The sequence below is a fragment of the Bombina bombina genome, chromosome 1, assembly GCF_027579735.1.
Source record: "Bombina bombina isolate aBomBom1 chromosome 1, aBomBom1.pri, whole genome shotgun sequence".
Taxonomy (NCBI): Eukaryota; Metazoa; Chordata; class Amphibia; order Anura; family Bombinatoridae; genus Bombina; species Bombina bombina.
In genome coordinates this window covers 571,178,235-571,199,426 of record NC_069499.1, presented here as the reverse complement: position 1 = coordinate 571,199,426, position 21,192 = coordinate 571,178,235, and the positions used below count along the sequence as shown (strand labels likewise).

Genomic DNA, 21,192 nt, shown 5'->3' with positions numbered 1-21,192 from the left:
TTAATTGTACTGTAATAAGGCACACATCAGACATCAGCCTGCGATCAGAAGAGGCTTATCTGTACTTTATTTTCACATTATTTTTTGTCTGTGGACAAAATAGGCATAGAGATAATTGAAATATTGCTTTAGTCATAGACTGGCTATTTTTGAATTGAAAACATTGCTATTGAATAATAGACAGATAATTATGGAAATTGGTATTATTTGTTGCTAGATCTATTGGAAACTTGCTTTAATCAGTGACAAATATAATAGTTAAATTACCCCAAAAAGTTGAGAAATAGACCTTAAAAGGACATAAACCCAAACTTTTATTTTATGATTCAGATAGAGAATACCATTTTAAACATCTTTTAGATTTACTTCTATTATGAAATTTGCTTCATTCTCTTTGTATACTTTGTTAAAGGAACAGCAATGCACTACTGGGAGCTAGCTGAACACAATGGGCAACCCTATGATAAGTGGCATATACAGTATATACAGCCACCAATTAGCAGCTAGCTTTCAGTAATGCGTTGCTGTGCCTACCTATGTATGCTTTTCATCAAATAATGCATAGAGACACAGCAAATTACATAATAACAGTACAATGGAAAGTTGTATAAAATTGCATGTTCTATCTGAAACACGAAAATTAAATTTTTACTTTATTGTTCCTTAATTTCCATTTTTCCTTGCAATTCCATGTACACAGAATCAACCCCTTACTAAGTTTTAAGAAGCTCAATGAATAGAAGACTGTTTGGAGTGGAATAGATCTGCACAAGAACCTAAGTGTGAGGAGAAAGAAGCAAGCAGTAAAAACCTATACTGTTATTATTTTAGTTAAAGAAAACATCCTACATACTTTGATGTGGGAGTTACACCAGAATTAATATATGAATCCAGTTTACCCTCAATGAGGACATTGTACACTCCAACTGTTCATCAACTGTTCAAATATAAAGGATGAAGCAGGCCCATGTTCTCTTTGTAGTTTTGTTAGCTGCCGAATGCGGAAGTAGGCGGCCGCTCGTGGACTTTTTTAGTGCCGGATTTATGTTTGTGAGAGATCACTACGCTCAGATCTGGATTTGCACAGATCTTAGTGGGTTGGTCTAAGAATCAATCTGGCACTGAAAATAGCCGAAGTCCACGAGCGGCCGCCTGCTTCCACTTTTGGCAGCTAATGAAGCTACCAAATCTCCATGCTTAATGGCTCTTATCTTTAGCCACAAATTAAAAAAATAAATGAAACATTTAATAACTATACAGATATAGGTTTTGGCTCTTCAGTGGCAAAATAAGTTCTCTAATTTAACTTTTGTATCTACTACAATTTTTTTATTTTTTTTATTTTTTTTTATTGAGGATTAGAATATACAGGCAGTCAATCCACAATGAAATCAAACACTATAAATGTACCTATAATACATTCTTTAGCATAGAAGTAACATTTGGGCAAAAAGGTATAGATATGAAAACAGAGCAGAATATGATTAATACATCAAAATCACCAGCTATTCAAGCATCATCTACTTAAAACAACTAGAAAACATATAGGAGTATTATCTAATGGTAATCCTCAGTTTTTTGCCTTCCAACCAAAAGTAGGGTCTCTTTCGGACCACTAACACATCTATGATATCACATAAGGGGAGGTTTTCATGAATATAAAGACCCCAATGGGCCTTTTAACTGCTGTTATAACTTTTCATCAGAATTAGGGGGTACAAATGGGGTCTGCGCCCCTAAGCTTAACCAGTAAGCTATATTAACAAGGGGGGGGGGGGGGGCAATCTCATGGTGGCCATAATGAAAATGACCAAAATGTAAAGTTTCAAGTTGGATTATGGTAAAATATTGCAGAGTGTATTCCTCTAGCTAGATATAATATTAACCGGCATCTTGGTAAAGTATGAGCTATAGATTCCAGTATCAGCTATCATGTGCTAACAAAACAAATAATACCATAATTATCAAGCACAAGCCAGCACACATCTAAAAGGGAGCGATGTATAGATATAGGTAGAGGCATAAGATAAAAAATATAAACATCTCGAATGGAAGAGCATGTACATATAATGCTACTTAGGGGACATAAGTATCTCTATAATACTATTAATCACCGTAATGTAAGTGGTTTAGGAGACTATATTGCAATTTTGCGTATAAAATACTTCTACATGGGGCTATATCGGCATATATGTAGTGTGTTTGCTAAGCTACCTCGGCCGCAGGCAGCTCAGCAGGGGGAAAAGAAGCCATTTACAATGTCTCAGACCTAGCTGTACTGGTATGGTGAAGAAGCTCAATAATTAATATGTATCGGCATGAACCAGTATTTTATAGTTAACATTAACAAGTAAGTGCCTAGGGTACATATAAGAAAGGGGCTGACTATTGTACATTAAAGATCTAATAGAGAAGATAAGATGTATTTAGTCCAATATAGCCTAAACTTTATTCTAAGGTAAATAACCCCATAGTGCCAGCTTGGAAACAAATCATGTCATCTAATATGCACATTATATGACTGGAGGCATTCCATCAGCTATATATAAAAAAACACAGTGTATATGGTATATGCACTCGTAGCAGAACTTATATGTTTAACATGCAAAGTGGCAAAAGTAAATGGCAATGAAACAATATTGGGAATAACAAGCTATTTTCCTAGGGGCTATGTTAGATGTCATCCAAGGATATATAAAAAAAAAATTAACTAACATCAACTTTAATAGCATCTCAGAAGTCTCTAGAGAAGAAAAAGAAAAATATTTTCCCATCAAACTAGGTATGTAGTCCAAATAAAGAAAAAATACCAACGTTCACATAGCAAGTCACTCTCATGGTAGTTTCACAACGTGACTTCCAGAATATGTCCAAGAGGACTTGCAACGCCTGTGTGACTTAGCCCACTCCGGATCTCTGAAGGCAAGAAGAGATATAGCCGTGACAGTTTGGTAAGGTCTCCGAGTAATCCCCCAATTCCACTGCACATCCAAGCGACTTGAGATGTAACCCGGGGGCATGTAGCTTCCTCTCAACACCAAGTTGGAGATATAAATCTCGTCGGCAGGCTAAATCCGAGGCCTGGATGTCGCCTGATGCCTCGCTACATTTCTCTAGGGCCACCTTTATAGCATTCCTGGGAGACATTTCCAGCGCTCTAAGTCAAAGCAGGCTAGACTCTGCAATGGTGTCATACAGCAAGCTGTTACTAGTGATAAATGTCTCTCTTCGTGAGTCACCTCTTCCCTTTGTCTCTACTGTGGACATCACAGACTGAAATGTACCTCTAACGATAGTCTTCCCGGCTAATGGCTGCGCAGGCCTAATAGCCATCTGTGATCTATGCCCCGCCACTGATCTCCTCACCTGGCTTCCTTTCAAAGTTGGTAAGACGGATAAAGCGGTGAAATGTTTAGCTCCATATAGTATTGCGCCGCCTGCATGTTTCTTCTTCAAGCTCACTTCAGTCTCACGAGATGGGTATCGAGAGGAAACATATCTGTATACTATATGATGAATGTCTCTTTCCGCTGCCTTGAATGCCGCAGCTATCTCGGTGTAGAGGTTCTCCATAGCAACCAGTTTAGGGACCGTAGAATAGTTTACCGGAATACCAATAGAATTACGAAAAGTCTATATCTACACAAAAGTCTAAGCAGGGAGTATGCTTAAAAAGGTTGATCTTGTCCAATTATGCAGGGCCACGAGGGCGGTAAAATGGCGGCGTCACTATATATTCCACCTCAAGCGTCTCATAATCCAAAGTGATATGTGCAGCTATTTTGAGCTATTTCTGAGTTCCAAGTGCACCACTGAATATATCAAGTCTTCTCTAAACTTCCATTTCTTATTATAGAGCCCTATTCAACAGGCTAAATGGGCATTGATGCGAAAAATAATAAAATCTATGCAGAGCTCCAACATTGTGCGTCCACTCGGCTGCTAAGCTAGCTCCGCCCCCGTATCTACTACAATTTTAATATTTTATTTCCTCAGTGGTCACTCCAAAACAAAAAGCATGTGAGTGGTAATTTTATGTAGGGTACCAGGGTATGTTTATGTTTTTAGATTTAGACATATTACAAAGTCTCTCTTTATATACTGTATCATTGGCTTTAAATCCCAATAACAATAATTCTACAAGTGTGATGGTCATGTAATCATGGAGCTTATTGGTATTGATAGCTATACAGTGTTTCTCTTAATTTAGTGGGTTTGTGATAGTTAACTGGTGCCTGCACCTCGGTTCATATCATGTGATATTATACTGGCCCAACATATGTGAAGAGAATCAATGTACTGACAATGTCCTGTTGCTCTATAACTAGATGCACAAAAAGTGTACTGCAGAGGCCACAAGGAGGTGTGGGACCAACTGGAAGCATTTCAGAATTTTCACTCTCTCCATATAAAGGTTTCCTTTCAAGTATTTACCTAGCTGGTTTATGCTTGAATATGTGTATGTTGGTTTGTGAAGACATTCTTATTTACTTCTAATGGCATTTTAACACTAGGCTTTGTAAGCATGTTTTTAAATTTAGCATGGTTTATATTAATCTAAGAAGAAACATCATTTAACAATACAATCTCATCTAGTGTATATTTTCATTATTATTTTTTTATTATTAAATCTTCTTATATATCAGTTGGTAAGTGTTTCATTAAAAAACAAAACGGCTTTGTGCAGAAAAATTGTACCTCTGAAGAGCTGACAATCTAAGCAAACCCTTAAACTGACTGACATTATCCATGCTGAGATGTCATTGTATAATAGCAGGTTTGATCCCTTGTCACTGGTGCTCAGGGTCCCACATCACATCTGAAGAGCAAGAGAGCGACGGTTCCTTCCTGTAAATTTTATAGACACAGTAAGACAGCTCTTGGCCATGGATGATCGGCTCTGACAGATAGCTCTGCCTCTCCGAGCTTGATACTAGTACTGCTCCGGGCCTTATCAGTTCTAAGCTGAAATGAACCCTGAAGAACCTTTAGTAAAAGCGCTCTGGGATCACGCACGAGAAAACACACCATCAGAAATACCAAGTCAAAATATTCTCCAAATGTATAATGTGTCATGTGATACATATAGATATGTATAAAAATGTGTACATATGAGATAAGCTTTCGTACAAATGATCGTAATTGAACCGATATTCACATTAATCACAATTAGTTTTCACACTAAAGGCAGAACATCCGAAAGTATAGCAAGAGCAAACAACCAAAGTCATAAACGAAAATTAGGTATTTTCCAGTTGGACTGTTCTCAAAATTTGCATAAAATTTGTGATGGATTTCCAGCATGTGGTTAAGACATTAAATAAAGGAAGAAATAAAATAAATCCTTTATTTATTTAAAAAGCACAGCAGTTGATTGTAGATCTGAACCAGAACAATTTTAGATTGAGTAATGGAAAAAGAAAATTCTAATTGTAATTGTTGTACATTTATTTTGCATGTTCAGGGCCCTATAAACATTCCTTCCCTGGTTGAACTTTATAGCACAAGCACAGTTGTGTTGTGGCAAATAGTTTGATGTATTCAGCTGTCTTTTAAGTGAAAAAGTTCATCTTTTTTGTGTTTTTAATAAAACTAAACATTTTATTTGATTTTCTAGTTTCATCCAGGAAGTATAAAGTTAAAGGAACAGTACAGTGAAAATTAAGCTGCACAATTCAGATAGAGGCCCTGATGAGAATACATTGTCACACCAACAAGGAATTGCCTTTTTTGGCCTTGCCAGTCTCGCAATCCGTGAGTCCGGCGATATTTTAAAAGAAAGTGGTCTGACTCTTTGTTCTGACGAGTGGTGAACCTGATGTGTCTCCCCTAGGAAATAATAGGGATCACAGTTTCAGGAAAAGTCTAAAAACATTGCCACTTATCCTCAATCTCGGTGGGGGCTGTATTTAAAGCATATTTACACAACGTAGACTTTGTGTTCGCTAAAAAAAATAAATGGTTTCTGTGTAGTAACACATTGCATAATACATATGTAAATTCAGTTTTACTGTACATTGACCAGATTTTTCACACTGGAAAATATCGCCACTGAAAATCCGGGGAGACTGATATGGCTAAAAAGTTAATCTAACATAGAGGGGCCAGTCTTTTTAAAATTAGAAACTCCCAGCGATGTTTCCCCATTAAACTACAGGTTACTCCCATGGATCTCACGTGAAACGCCCACTGAATGCCTATTTATTCCTTATGTCTGCATTTTCTATTTTTAATAAAGTATCTATCACACCTATAGGTGGGTATATTTTACATGTTTATAAAATATTAATGTCTATTTTATTGTTTAATAATATGTATTTTAAGTATTATTATGATTGTAAACAGATTTTTTTTTTTTTCTTTTTTGCGTATTTTTCTCCTTTTTCTAGGAAGAAGATTTCATGTTTTGATATTAATATGTTTTCGAAGACAATAGCTGCCACTTTCTAGTTTTACCTAAGCGCATTTTTTTTTAACAGCGAAAAGTCAAAAAAATGCACTTGGGTAAAGCTAGGAAATCATGGCTACTGTCTAATATGACTAATATCACAAGCACAATTTTTAATTTTTTTAAATCACAATACTTATTAAACTATAAAGTACAAATAAAAAAAACTGATATACATGTATAATATAGTCACACCAACAGCTCCTATAGGTGTATTATTCATGTCCTAGTTTCACTAATGTATCCACCAGAACCCCATTACAATATAACCCCACTACACTATTAACCCCTAAACCACCAGAACTCCCATATCAATATAACCCCAATACACTAATAACCCCTAAACCACCACAACCCAATTGCAGTACAAACCACCTACACTATTAACCCCTAACTGCTAAGATTCCAAGATCCCTTACTTGATTCCCTTTTTAAAAGAATATATATATATTTTTTTTTAATAAAAAACACCTACAAAATAAAAAACTAAAAAACTAATAAACCATATTAAAGCTGTAGAAAAAACATAATCCCACACAGAATACACATTAAAATAAAAAAACTAAGTATACTCCATTATCTTTACTATAATCGCGTTTGTAACGCGTCCGTCTGTGTCGCCAGTTGCGCACGCATCCTCAAAGGAATGTTGGCTGCGCGCGCAGCCAAAAGAATCCACCTGGATGCAGCGAAGCTGCATCCCGGTGGATTCGGTAAATAGTTGGGTGGTGAAAGAATCGGAATCCACCTGGATGCAGCGTAGGCAAACCCAAAGCCTTTAAAAAAAAAAAAAAACGGAATAGGGATACCTTTTCACAACAATCTATAGGTAGTATGTGTGTGAATCAAGTATATATAAGAGGCGCCACAGATAATACGTAATACAATCACTGCCGCAATACTAAACAGCAGTGGTAAATCAAAGCATATAACAGAGCATAAACAACAGAATAAAAGGGAAAAAAAATAATGAAATATATCGGCAAAATATAAATACCAATAAAGTCCTATATATGTATGTATCTGTGTAAAAGCGTATATGCAAACACAGTCAAGCTTTGCTCAAAAATCCTTCAAGGAAAGCGGAAGGTTTCCGGTGTCTCAGGGGGGAGTCAAGGCAGCTCTTCTGTGACGTTCAGCCAGACACTTGGTAATACTAGAAAAGAAGAATAGAAGGAGCCTCATAGGGTAGACCAGCAACAAAGGGAATAAACAACCAAACAGAGTCAGTCCTACTCACATGGTAGAAAGCACTAAATAGTACACAACAGGCAGGCTGGATCCTAAGAGTCGTCCAGCAGACTCACTCTCTACAGCAAAGCAGGATACACCTGGGAGAGCAGCAAGAATCTAATGCAGATTTAGCAGATGGATTTCCAAGGGGGCTGTATTCAAACCGCTACAAGTAAAAAGATGTAAGTGCAAACGAGCACAGGATACCAAAATGGTCAGATGGTAATGACAATCAGCAGCACTGAATGTTTAAAACCATTTATTTAAAAAAGTTAAAAACAAGTATAGCATATAGCTACGCATTTCTCAGTGACACAGCACCGTTTCATCAGGCTATATCAAATATATATATATATAGCCTGATGAAACGGTGCTGTATCACTGAGAAACGCGTAGTTATATGCTATAATTGTTTTTAAGTTTTTTAAATAAATATTGGAAAAACACGTAACCGCCCGCAAGAAATAAATAAAAAACACGTAACTGCCCAACAAAGTATATAACAAAAAAACCTACGCGCCCGCATGAAGTATAACAAAAAAAACCTAACCTCCCACACAAAGTATTAACAAACACCTAAACCGCAAATCCCCACATCGCAAAATAATAAAGTAATTAACCCCTAATCCGCGAATAATAGTTAAAATATTAACCCCTTAACCACCAACCCCTCACATCGCAATAAACCTAATTAACCTATTGACCCCTAAACCGACAAACCCCCACATCGCAATAAACCTAATTAACCCATTAACCCCTAAACCGCCAAACCCCCACATCGCAATAAACTTAATTAAGCCATTAACCCCTAAGCCCCCACATCGCAATAAATATAATTAACCCCTAAACCACCAAACCCCCACACCACAATAAACCTAATTAACCTATTAACTCCTAAACCGCCAACCCCCCACAATGCAAATAACTAATTTAATTACTAAGCCCCCTAACCTAACACCCCATAAATTAACCCCAATACTAAGTTACACTTAAATAAAACCTAACATTAAATTGCAAAAGAAAATCTAAAATTACAAAAAATAAAAAAACTGTAAAATTACAGAAACAAATAAACAAAATTATCAAAAATTAAAAATTAAACCTAATCAGTATAAAAATAAAAAAGCCCCCCCAAAATAAAAGCACCCCCTAAACTAAACTACCAACAGCGCTTAAAAGGGCCTTTTGTAGGGCATTGCCCTAAGTTAAACAGCTCTTTTACATTTAAAAATTACTAAAAAAAACCACCCACCAAACCCCCCCAAATACAAAAAATAAATAACACTGAAAAAAACTAAACTACCCATTGCCCCTAAAGGGGCATTTGTATGGGCATTGCCTTTAAAAGGGCATTCAGCTCTTTTACTGCCCTTAAAAGGGCAATCGGCTCTTTTCCAGCCCATTAAATCCCTAATCTAAAAATAAAAAATAAATAAAAATCCTAACACTAAGCCCCAAATAGATACTCACTATTCCTGAAGTCCGGCGGAGAAGGTTTTCTTCCAGGCGGCTCCATCATCTAATATCTTCATCCGGAATGAAGGCCCATACAAATGCCCCTTTAGGAGCAATGGGTAGTTTAGGTTTTTTTAGTGTTAGTTTTTTTTTTATTTTGGGGGTTTTGTGGGTGGGTTTTTTTTACTGTTAGGGGGTAATTGGTAATTTGTTTAGGTAAAAAAGCTGTTTAACTTAGGGCAATGCCTTACAAAAGCCCTTTTAAGGGCTATTGGTAGTTTTAGTATTAGATTAGGGAGTGTTTTTATTTGGGGGGGGCGGGGGTTAGGGTTTTTTTTTTATTTTAAATAGCTTTGTTTATTTTTTTCTGTAATTTTAGCTTTTTTATTTTTTTTATCTTATCACCTAGTCATTATAATAATATTTTTTTTACATACCAACTGCTATTGTGTTTTTGAAAGTACCCCTATTCTAAAACTAAAGTAACCTAAAAAATAAAAAAAATCCCCACCCCCTAAAAGCCTTATCCTAAAACTAAAATAAAAAAGCCTATACTAAAATTAAAGTCCTTCCCAAGCTACCTACACTAAAACACTAACAATAGTAAACATGAACCCCACATTTTTATTACTCCTTCTCTTGATCCTCAAAACCAAAGGGTTATCCACAAAGCCTAAGGGGTCAGCTTCTTTTATAGATCCAACTTGATCCACAAGGCCAAAGAGTTCCTCTTCTTTTCTTGATCTGAAGTAATCCACAAAGCCAAAGTGGTCTGGCAGTGGTGGTTCCTTGGTGGTTGATTCTCTTCTTCTTCTTCTTGGATTCTCTTCATGCTTTCCCCATAGCACACTGATTTTAGCTGCCAATGTTTATGGGGTGTTCTGGCAGTTCTTTTGACTGATTTTTAAATCAATTTCAAATCAGCCAATAGAAGGATTTTTTTTAAATGAGCGAATAGGAAAAAAGCTAATCCTATTGGCTAATTGTTTTTTGAAAATCAGCCAGTTGAATTAGCTTTTTTCCTATAGGCTAATTTTTTATTTAAACAAATTAAAAAAAACTCCTATTTGTGGGTTTGAAATTGATTTTAAAATCATCCAATAAATCTGTCAGGACAACATTATAAAAGGGGGGAAACTGGCAGTCAAAAAACAGTGTGCTGTGGGGACAGCATGAAGACAGGACCCAAAAAGAATCAGAGGATCCTCTATCAAGGTCCACTTTGACTTTAAGAAAAGAAGAGGGCCCCTTGGACTTTGTGGATTACATCGGATCAAGATGTTCATGTTTATTGTTAGGGATTTTGGGTAGTCTTTTTTTAATTTTAGTGTTAGTGTAGGTGGTTTTTAGGAGTGCTTTGTTATTTTTTAGGTTACTTTAGTTTTATGATAGGGTTACTTTCAAAAAACACAATAGCAGTTGGTATGTAAAGACTATAATTATTATAAGTATATCGGAGCATACCAAATGTTTTTTTTTTAATTCTAATGTGTATTCTGTGTGTGATTATGTTTACTGCTTTAGGGTATTTTTTTTTAAGGGTGGCTTTTTATGCTGTTCTTCTAACTTAGGGTGCCTTAGGTTAGTGGTCTTGGGTGAGTTAGCAGTTAGGGGGTTAATAGTGCAGGAGATTTACATTGCAATGTGTGTTGTGGCAGTTTAGGGGTTAATAGTGTAGTGGGGTTATATTGAAATGGGGGTTCTAGCAGTTTAGGGGTTAATAGTGTAGAGCTGACTAGGGGGTTTATTAAGTTTTTTTCCTTTTGCATTAAAAGAATAACGAATAAAGGGATGTAATAAAGAATTTTATTATTCTTTTGTTATTTTTTTTAATTTGTGTAGGCTGCCCTTCATTTGCTTGGTTCTGTACCGAATGCACAAACTAGGCAATGTACATACATGTCTAACATGTCCAAAACAGATTATTTATCCCCAGTATCAGAAAAACGCTACCCACAGATATGTATAGTAAAACCACTCTCGGCGATACTGCCTTCAAACACTGATTTTAACCCTTTTTAAAATTTCTCCAGCAATCTCAATCACACAACGGATCCCTTTTTAAAATATTGCTATTACCATGATGCTTTTAACATCAGAGCCATAGTGTGCACATTAAAACAACTTTCTAATTTACTTATATTATAAAATGTACTTTCTTCTTTTGGTGTCCTTTGTTGAAGAGTAAACCTAGGTTGAGCTTTGAAGTGTGTACGTGTCTTTAGCAGCCTATGGCAGCAGTGTTTGCAATAATGTATAATATTTATATTAACGTTGCTGCAAACACTGCTGTCAGATGACTAAATAGATGTGAGCTTACCTAGTATTGCTCTTTAACAAAGGATACCATGAGAAATAAACAAAACAATAATATAACTAAGTTGTTTAACTCAAAATTATTCTTTCATGATTCAGATGGAATATACATTTTAAACAGCTTTCCAATTCACTTCTGTTATCAAATTTGCTTAGAGGGACACTAAACTATGAAAAAAGTAATCTTCAATTGCAAGATTAATATAGTTTACATATATTTGTAATAGGCATTGTGTTTCCAGTTAATAACATTTATTATAAATTCAACATTGAAAATTGATCAATTTCCAAACCTACCGCCAGCTAGTCTTTTTCATCCTCCAATACTGACCGATAACCCAGGTTATCAAAATGGCAGACAAATGCCGCTATGCGCATGCACGATATTCAGTCCATAGTATACGTCACCATCAAACTAGCAGACCCTCTGTATCGGTTTTAGAGAGAGCAGATGACAACGCTGCATAGAGCAGGTATGAACTGAGCGCTGCACTGAGAGATTCTCCCTGACAATAATGAGCATTGGTGTTAGAGATAAGAAGTACTGAAACATTATACTCCTATATCGTCAACAACCCATATTGAGTGAGAACAGGACAACCTATGTAATGGATTTAGGAGATAGGATATGCGCATGCCCGAGTCAAGGAACACAAAGCGCATGCGTCTGGTGACGACATTGTCACTTAATGATATGTGTGATAAATGGGAATCGGATTGACGATTGTGTTTGGTAGTGCACGGCCCATATTAGAGGGTTGGCTGTACTGACGTTATGCTCTAAATATAAATTATAATTTTAAAGTCTTTAGAAAGATCGTTTAACTGTAAAAATAGGTAAGTTATGTTATATAAACGTTTGTTGTTTGAAAACGATAGTCAGGTTGTGCTGAAAATAGTAAAGTTTTGGAATCCTTTAATTCTCTTCGTATACTTTGTTGAATGAGCAACAGTGCACTATGGGTTGCTGGCTGAACTCATTGGATGAGTCAATAACATGTCATATATGTGCAGCCACCAATCAGCAACTCCTTAGCCTACCTATGTATCATTTTTACCAAAGGATACCAAGAGAACAAAACAAATGAGATAATATAAGTAAACTGACATTTAAAATCACACGCTCTATCAAGAAAGAAAAAAATGGGGTTTGTGTCCCTTTAATGCTCTATCCAATCTATTTCATTTTACTTTACTGTCCCTTTAAGCCATTGCCTGGCATGGCTGCCCTGGTAGTTAATTTCATTAATGTTTTACAATGCATCACTGACTGTTCTATTAAATTTGCGGTTCTGTAACCAAAACAAAATCCTTGTGGGTTGTTTTTTTTTTAGATTGTAATTAATAATATGTCAGAAAGGACTGTATTATAGCTGAAAAAATGCAACATATTCTTTTACTTTCTGGTCTCTGGGGAAACAAGGGTTAAAAGCTGTATTAAAAAAACAGTGTGTTTAAAAGCGAAGTTATTTTCAAGAGTCAGATGTCCTCCTACGTCTTGGTGATCCAGGGCAGGTAAAGTCTCTGATCTCAATTATCTTTACATCTGTGAGATATAACAGCAATTGATAAAGTCCCAGGGCACTTGAAGAAAATCAATCAGATAGCTGCTACCTGATCTGCAAATGAATTGGTGTGTGCTCATGCAGGCGAGAGAGAGTGTACATGGTTTCCAAAAGTCCTGCTTTATTTTTTAAGGGATATTAAAGTGACTATATATATATATATATATAATATAATATATAGAGATATAGATAGAAGATACACACACACACAAACTAAACATCTGCAGATAGCTAGCTAAAGATCTGCACACTAAATAAATGTTTTGAAAGGTTTTAAAACTAAACTTGTGCATTTGTTTAATTGCGAATGTAAATTCATAACGAAAAACAGATATTCATTTTGTTTTTCACAAAACTAATATCCAAATTAATTAACCAAATTCATTTAAAGAAAATAAAGAAATGTTGACAGAATTTTCAGTATTTTTTTTCTTTTTCTTTAAATTACCTTTAGGGGTTAAATACTTACCTCTAATATGCTGGAGAGTAACGTTAATGCCGACCCTTCTTCATAGAGCCCTGGCCCTCACTTATAGGTGGCTGAGCGTAGCGGATCCCAGGGGCTGCGTTAAAGTAGGTCGTTTAGCTCAGGCTTGAGGATCCGTGGCACTAAACCTTCAGGTAGCGCGGCATGGAGCTCTGTGAAGCAGGGTCAGAATTAGCAGAGCGAGGTGAGTATAACGCTACAGGTGAAATTTTCATCTGTAGCAAAGGAATATTTTTAACGAAAACAAATGTAAATGTTTCCCGAATAGTCAGTATTTAGTTATTTAGTATTTATTATTTAGGAAACAAATACTACCTAATTTCCCCCGAATATGAAACAAATTTTCTCTGCTGCATATATCTATTTAAAACTGTCTGTGCTATTAGAAATTACATTGTTTCGCAGCCCACGAACATACCATTTAAAAGCCTCTGAAGTATTGTTTATTCTGTTTCCTTTTCTGTGGCCAGTAAGTTACGAATAAAAAGGAGCTCCTACACTGATCAGTTAAACATTATAAATAATTATTGGGGAAGTGGGAAATATACACATTTTATAGAGAAAAAAAGGCAGGGTAAATAATGAGAGAACATTTAAGTTTATGGTGAATTCAAGTTAAATGTCACTTAAAACATTACATTGTTTTATGGGGGGTGGGGAAGATTAAAAAAAAAAAAAGATATCTAATCCTTGAGAAAATATAGTTATTTTATACAAAGTTTAAAATATGTCAAGGTTTATCTACCCAAACATCCTTCACTACTGTTCTACCTCTTCACATTTGCAACACATAGTGTGGTCCTAGGGTAATAGCTTCAAGTGGTCGGGTCTCTAGAATGACCTGAATGGTATAGCTCTGTCTGTATATGCATCTTGTTTTATAACAATCAATAATCAGAATTTGTAACAGTTCTGCATGTGAATAAAAAACAAACAAACATAAAGAAAGAACAGCAGCTCGGCGACTTACCACCCAGGAGCAGTCTCTTTTAGCCCAGATAAAAAAACAGCATGGGCCCTCATTTAAATAGGTTGTACACCAATAGTTTACACCAACTGATTTCAATATTTTACATAAAACGTGTGACAGAATGAGATTAGATTTAGTATTTTTTACTGTATTATGATCTGTTCCTTTGACCTGAAAAAAATAATTATTTATACGGAAAAACAACGGGGGTGGCACAAATTGTTATCGCTTTTAGTCTGACCACCCTCTGACCTCATAATTAGTTGCTTCCAGTATGGCCCTGACACGTTGGCCCCCTAGTACAGTAAGTTACCTGCTGAGAGTATGAATTGTAACCTAGTTCTTTTTTAAAACCTATACCTTGCAGGAGCAGATAAAATATTGGTTGTTACCGCACCTTCCTTTGGTAGATTAACTTGCTGTTTCTGTTTTCAACAGAGGTTCTTGTTCAGCTCAACATACACCTTTGATGTTACATGTTGCTTGTACTTAACTATCATTTCCCAGCAAGAGGTTCAACTGTTCCATCTTTAAATGCTTGGTGCAAATTTTTACAGGGCATAGGGTCACTTTGTGCACAGTTTTGGACAGAAATTTGCTGTTTTTCAGCAAAACTGATGATATGATTGTCCTGAGGCCAGAGACTGAGCGTCGTCCTGCTGCTTCCTCCTGCAAGTGCAATAGCTAGGGCTGCGCATTGTAACTATTGTGGGGAGGTTGTTGGACTAATTTCCCTAAGTTTATTTGAGGATGCGAGTACTTTAGCTTCCTTTACGGAACATGATAATGATTAAAATAACACCTCTAAGGTTAATATTTGTAAGATTAAATGGGGCGTAGCAAGACAAATAGAAAAATCATGGTTTTGTACATTATAGAAGAATGGCAAATAAGGGCTGTGGTTTCATTATGGGGCAATTAAACGGAAACCTCTATTTAACAATTGTGCAAGCAGGCCACTTGGTATTCCTTGTATACATTCCCTGTGTTTATCAATGTGAGGTTCCCAAACAGCAGTTAAAGCGATATGAACCCCAAATTTTTTATTTCATGATTCATATAGAGCATGTGATTTTAAACAACTTTCTTATTTACTTCTATTATCAAATTGGCTTTGTTCTCTTGGTACCTTTTGTTGAAAAGCAGGGATGTGTGCTTAGTAGCCGGCCCATTTCTGGAGCACTATATGGCAGCAGTTTTGCAAGAATGTTTGGGTTTCATATCCCTTTAATAGGAAGGTCATACAGGCATTGGTTTCTTAAATTAAGGAAAGGACTCTTCAATCCATACCCATGACCTTATATAGGTAGATTTGCTACTGATCCATCAGTTTCTAATATAACAAAAATATCCAAGAAATGCAGCTTTTTACTTGAGATAAATATGTTTCTCCGTATCACAGGAACCGACAATATTAACCCCCTAACCTAAGACCCCTAAGTTAAAAAGAACAGTATACTTTATAAAAAAAAAAGCCCCCACATAAAAAATTGTATTCTATAGCAGTAGAATAAGCATAATCACACACAGAATACACATAAATTACAAATAAAAAAACATTAGGTGTACTCCCCTAGGTACCTCTATCCTACAACTAAAGTAACCTAAATTTTTTTAAAAAAAGCTCCCTTCCCAAAAAAACACCCTATCCTAAAACTAAACTTTAAAATAAAAAAGCTTATACTAAAAATAAAGCCCCCCAAAACACCTAAAAAACAAACAAACCATAACAGTAATTATGAACCTCAATGTTTTATTACTCACCATCCAAAATCTAATATTCCTTTCTTAATCCAACGTAATCCACAAAATGAAAGGGTAATCCACAAAGCCAAAGGGGGTTCTCTTCTTTTCTTAATCCTTTTTTAAGGGGCTTTAAACATTTTTTTTTTTTTAAATATACTGTTCTTTTTAATTTGGGTTGCTCGGGTTGTGATGGGGTTTGTGGCATTTTAGGGGTTAATAGTGTAGTGGGGTTGTATTGTGATAGGGCTGTGGTCGTTTAGGGGTTAATCGTGTATTTGGGTCTATTTTAGGATGGGGGTTCTGCCGGTTTCTGTCCACTAAAAGCAGCATACAGCATTATACATATACTTCTCAAAACAGGAAAAATATCTATCATTCGAGTGGTCTTATACCCCTCTAGGTAACAGGTGATTGCTGTAGGAATGACACTAATGCTATATAGGAATGACAATCATTTGTTCACTAACTATTTAAAATTATCTGAGGTGTAAAAGAGACCTTTGCATCAAATTTGAACGATGTATTATATTTTGACAGAGGATAGGTACCTAATATTTTTTTATGTATAAACACTTAAAGTGAAAGTAAATCCTAGCATTTTACAAATGCTATGATTTACTATTGAAACAAATAAAGGGGCCTTTAATTCATGAAGTATTAGATACTTCATGTAGTAAGCTCCTTCATTTGATTCAATCAATCGCTGTTTTTACCTTGTACAGCAGCCCACGACAAAAAAATGTTTTGGCTAAGAGGTGACGTTTTTACCTCTTAGCCAATAGCCGTGCGGTAAATACGGCTTGGCGCCCATGGGAGACGGATTTACCGCACGGCTATTGGCTAAGAGGTGAAAACGTCACCTCTTAGCCAAATTTTTTTTTTTGCCGTGGGCTGCTGTACAAGGTAAAAACAGCAATCAAATAAATCAAATAAAGGAGCTTACTACATGAAGTTTCAATAGTAAATCACTAGGATTTACTTTCACTTTAAGTATCTATCAGGTGAACATAGTGAAAGAACCACATATTTGTGGAACATAATCATAGGGAATTAGGTTGCCACTGATGCAAAACTTTCTATTGAAAGGAGAGATCTCTTCCTTGAAATAAGCAATCACGTGTCCTTTTAGCTGCCAAGTGATTTTAAGACTAATAAAAAATCACAACATTGCTTTTATTTTGGGAGGTCAGTTGACTTTAAAGCTTTATGCTGGGGTTTCAATTCTTCCAAAAAATGCACGGTAACATTTATCATATGCTTTTCAATCTATGAATGGCATTATATTCTTATTAATAAGAAAACAGTTAATGAGCACATTTTCAGTATTTTTATTTTCAAATTATATACCTTGAGCTTGTTAAAGGCTTTTTGCCTCTTTTAAGTGGAGTTTTTTTATGTTAACCTCTATACACTGTTAGGCTGTTCCATGCCATCCTGACAGCGCTGGGCTTTAACGCCGTTAGGACGGCATGGAAGGTCCTACCTTATATGGTGTCCTGCAGCCTCCCCTTTTTGCGCAATGAAAAATCGGACTGGGAGTGTGCCTAGCAGCGTAGGCAATCCCCCATGATCCGATCTCAGCTTTGAAAGGATGTGATCTAATCAACTATCGCACGATTTCATTTTTTTACAGCAAGTGTTTACATCGGTACTTTGTTCCGATGTAAGCATTTGCACCCCGTCATGAAGGGGTTAAAGTTCTTGTGCATGATCAGCTCAGCTCCTTAACGACCACTTATTATACAGGGCATGTCTTCGTTAAGGGGTAAATATGTGAAAAATATAGCTATTGTTGCATTTTTAAACTATGGAATTTATGCAATCATAACAATTTTCATTAGTGATTACAATACACTGGATGTTTAAATATATGACTGAAAATGAAATAATGAATTGCACATGACTTATTATTATACTTTATTTATAAAGCGCCAACATATTCTGCAGCGCTGTCCATGGGTACAATTCATTCAAATAAAACAATGATATAAAACTTTTAAGAGACAAGACAAAATTTTACAAACACAGGAGGAATTAAGGGCCCTATTCCTGTGGGAACTTACAATCTAGAAATGAAAATCCATGTGAAACGCCTATTGAACAGCTTGTGGTACCTCTGTTTCTTATAGTCTGTTTGTTACATGTGCATTTAATTAGATCTTGCTACTATATCCTTATTTCTAAATAAAGCGGTGGCTTATTTTATGGATTGGTCTCACCCATAACACTTGATGTTTTCTTCTGTGCAAATCTAACCAGTTGCATGCCACCAACATTTCCCAGAGGCTTTCTATGGTATGAAGGTCGGTGAGGGGATCAGTGGCCACCAGCATTTGGTGGGCAGACGCATTAAAAAGAGTCGGGCTGATTTTAGTTGTTCGGTGTTGGGGTGTGTAGTGAGCATACCTGGGCAGTCCTTGGAAGCTGAGAAATTTGCCCTGGCAGGGGAAACTGCGGGAGGGGCATCAGGCAGACTTCTCAACCTGTGATGGTTAGAGGGAACGCAAATGTAGCCTAGATATATTTTGTAGTCTTCTTGTCATGTCATGACCAAAGCTTTGTCTAAGCTTTTATTGATCTATAGATGGGCATTTTCTTTAATTAAATGTAAATACTTTTTACTTAACGGCAGGGTCGGCTCTAAGGGGGGGCATTGGGGGGCAATGCCCACCCAAATGGAATGCTGTGCCCCCCAGGGCAAAAGCAGTGATTTTGTAAAAAAAACATTTTTTTTTTTTTTTTTTATTTCCCTGCTGGTGCTCTCACAGTTAACCTAGGACTTGAACTGTCCCTCCTCCTGCTAGCCCATTTACTACAGAGCTGCAGTGAGATGATGACATCATCAGACCTCTGCAGCCAGGAAGTTCTGGGAGAAGCTAACAGTCAGTAAGAGGGAAGGCAGAAGTATGTTTGTGAAAACTTATAACCAATGTGTGTGTGAGAGTAATATCCCTTCCCTATTGTGCTTTATATCCTGATCAGAACCATCCTGGCAGACACAGATAAACAAGTAAATTGGGAATTCCTTAGTTTCCCCACTGCAGGTCACACAAAACAAGTGTGCATTGTGCCTGCTTTATCTGCAGTGATCAGTGTAAAATGTGTGTCAGATTATAGGTGCTCAAATACGCACACTTCAAATGTAGCTGTGGGACAATGAGTGAAATAGCCTTATGTTTATTATTCACATGCTTTAAAACATCTCCTATGTACATAGTGTGTATATATATATATATATATATATATATATACACACACACACACACACATTTTACACACACATATATATATATATATATATGTGTGTGTGTATATACATGTATACTGTGTGTGTGCTGGTAAATACCATTAATAATATCTGTACAAGTAATGTACTGCACTCAAACTTATTGTCACATAAAAGCTTATTTGATTATTAGTAGGGTCATTGGTAGAGCTACACATGCAAACAGTGTCCACTGGCTGTGTCATATGTGGGAGACATTCCTGAGATATGACAAATGTAACCCCTGCACTGCCATAATTCTGGTAAATGTAACTGCTGCGGCACTGCCATACATCTTATAAATGTAACCCCTATACTCCTTGAGATATGACAAATGTAACCTCTGCACTTCCAGAAATATAAACAAATCTAACTCCTGCACAGCCAGAGATCTGATAAATGTAACCCCTGGACTGCCACAGTAGGTCTGCTTTTATTTTGACTCTCATACATGCTTTTTAAATGCGTGCCCCCTCGTGAAAAAAAAAATGCCCCCCCCATTTCATTCGTTCTGGAGCCGACCCTGCTTAAAGGACAGTCAACTTCAAAATGTTTATTGTTTAAAAAGATAGATAATCCCTTTATTACCCATTCCCCAGTTTTTCACAGAAAACATGGTTATATTAATATACTTTTTACCTCAGTGATTACCTTGTATCTAAGCTTCATCCGACAACCACCTTATCACATGGCTATTATCTATTGACTTGCCTTTTAGCCAGTTAGTGCAGTGTCATGCACAACTCCACGGGCGTGAGCACAATGTTATCTATATGGCCCACATGAACTAGCAGTCTCCTGTTGGGAAAAGCAAATAAAAAAAATGTGATAGAGGCTGTCTGTAGTGGCTTAGAAACAGGAAGAAATTTAGAGGTTTAAATGTTATATTAATCTAACAATGTTGGTTGTGCAAAGCTGGGGAATGAGTAGTTAAGGTGTTATCTATCTTTTGAAACATAACATTTCTGGTGTAGACTGTCCCTTTAATATGCTTTTATGCAAGAAAATGCAGTCATTTCTATTTTCTTCTGAGTTTTACATGCCCTTTTATGATAATATTCTTATTGCTTAACAAAATGAAACATGATTGACAAGTAAATATTTGTATATATGAAGAGCAGAAAACATTTTTTTATGAAACAATGTTTTTTTTCTACATGTGTTATTGGAAAAGGGGTTAATTTGTTTTTTACGTAAGAAATGGTACAGTGCCTATAAATATGCATAGAATAAGAATATGGCTTTTTTTTCTTTCATTGCACCTTTGAGATAAAACAAGCATTAGGGTATTTATCCCTTAATAGCAGCTTCTTCCCCTGGAGTCAGAGCACGGATTGCTCCAAGTTTATTTCCAAGCTTTAAATAAGTAAATCAAGTAAATGCCTTTGATCATCAGGAAGTGACAGCGCATGTTAGAGAAACCCCAGCCAGTGAGGGTCTCATAGATTAACCTATTCATTTGGAATTCTGAATAACAAATCCAGTCCAGGCGCTTGCTTTAATAAAATATTTAAAAGTCTGCTCTAAAATATTCCAGAAAGACGAGCAAGTGATGTAAAAAGCAAAGTATAGCAGAGCCAAGTGTTGCAATGTTTAATAACTCCATCTGTAAGTACAACAGTGCCTTCCTTAGCTCTAGGCTATCTTTTTTTTTTTTTTTTTTTACAAGCTTTCAAAAACGGATGAATCTTCACCAAATATTGTAAT

At 36.1% G+C, this 21,192-nt stretch overlaps 1 protein-coding gene across 3 annotated transcripts in view; it reads left to right on the top strand.

Moving 5' to 3' along the window:
• The window catches only part of ERBB4 (erb-b2 receptor tyrosine kinase 4), a 1,322,334-nt gene that overhangs the window by 217,559 nt on the left and 1,083,583 nt on the right, over positions 1–21,192 (top strand). The gene's annotated exons all lie outside the window — the stretch shown is intronic.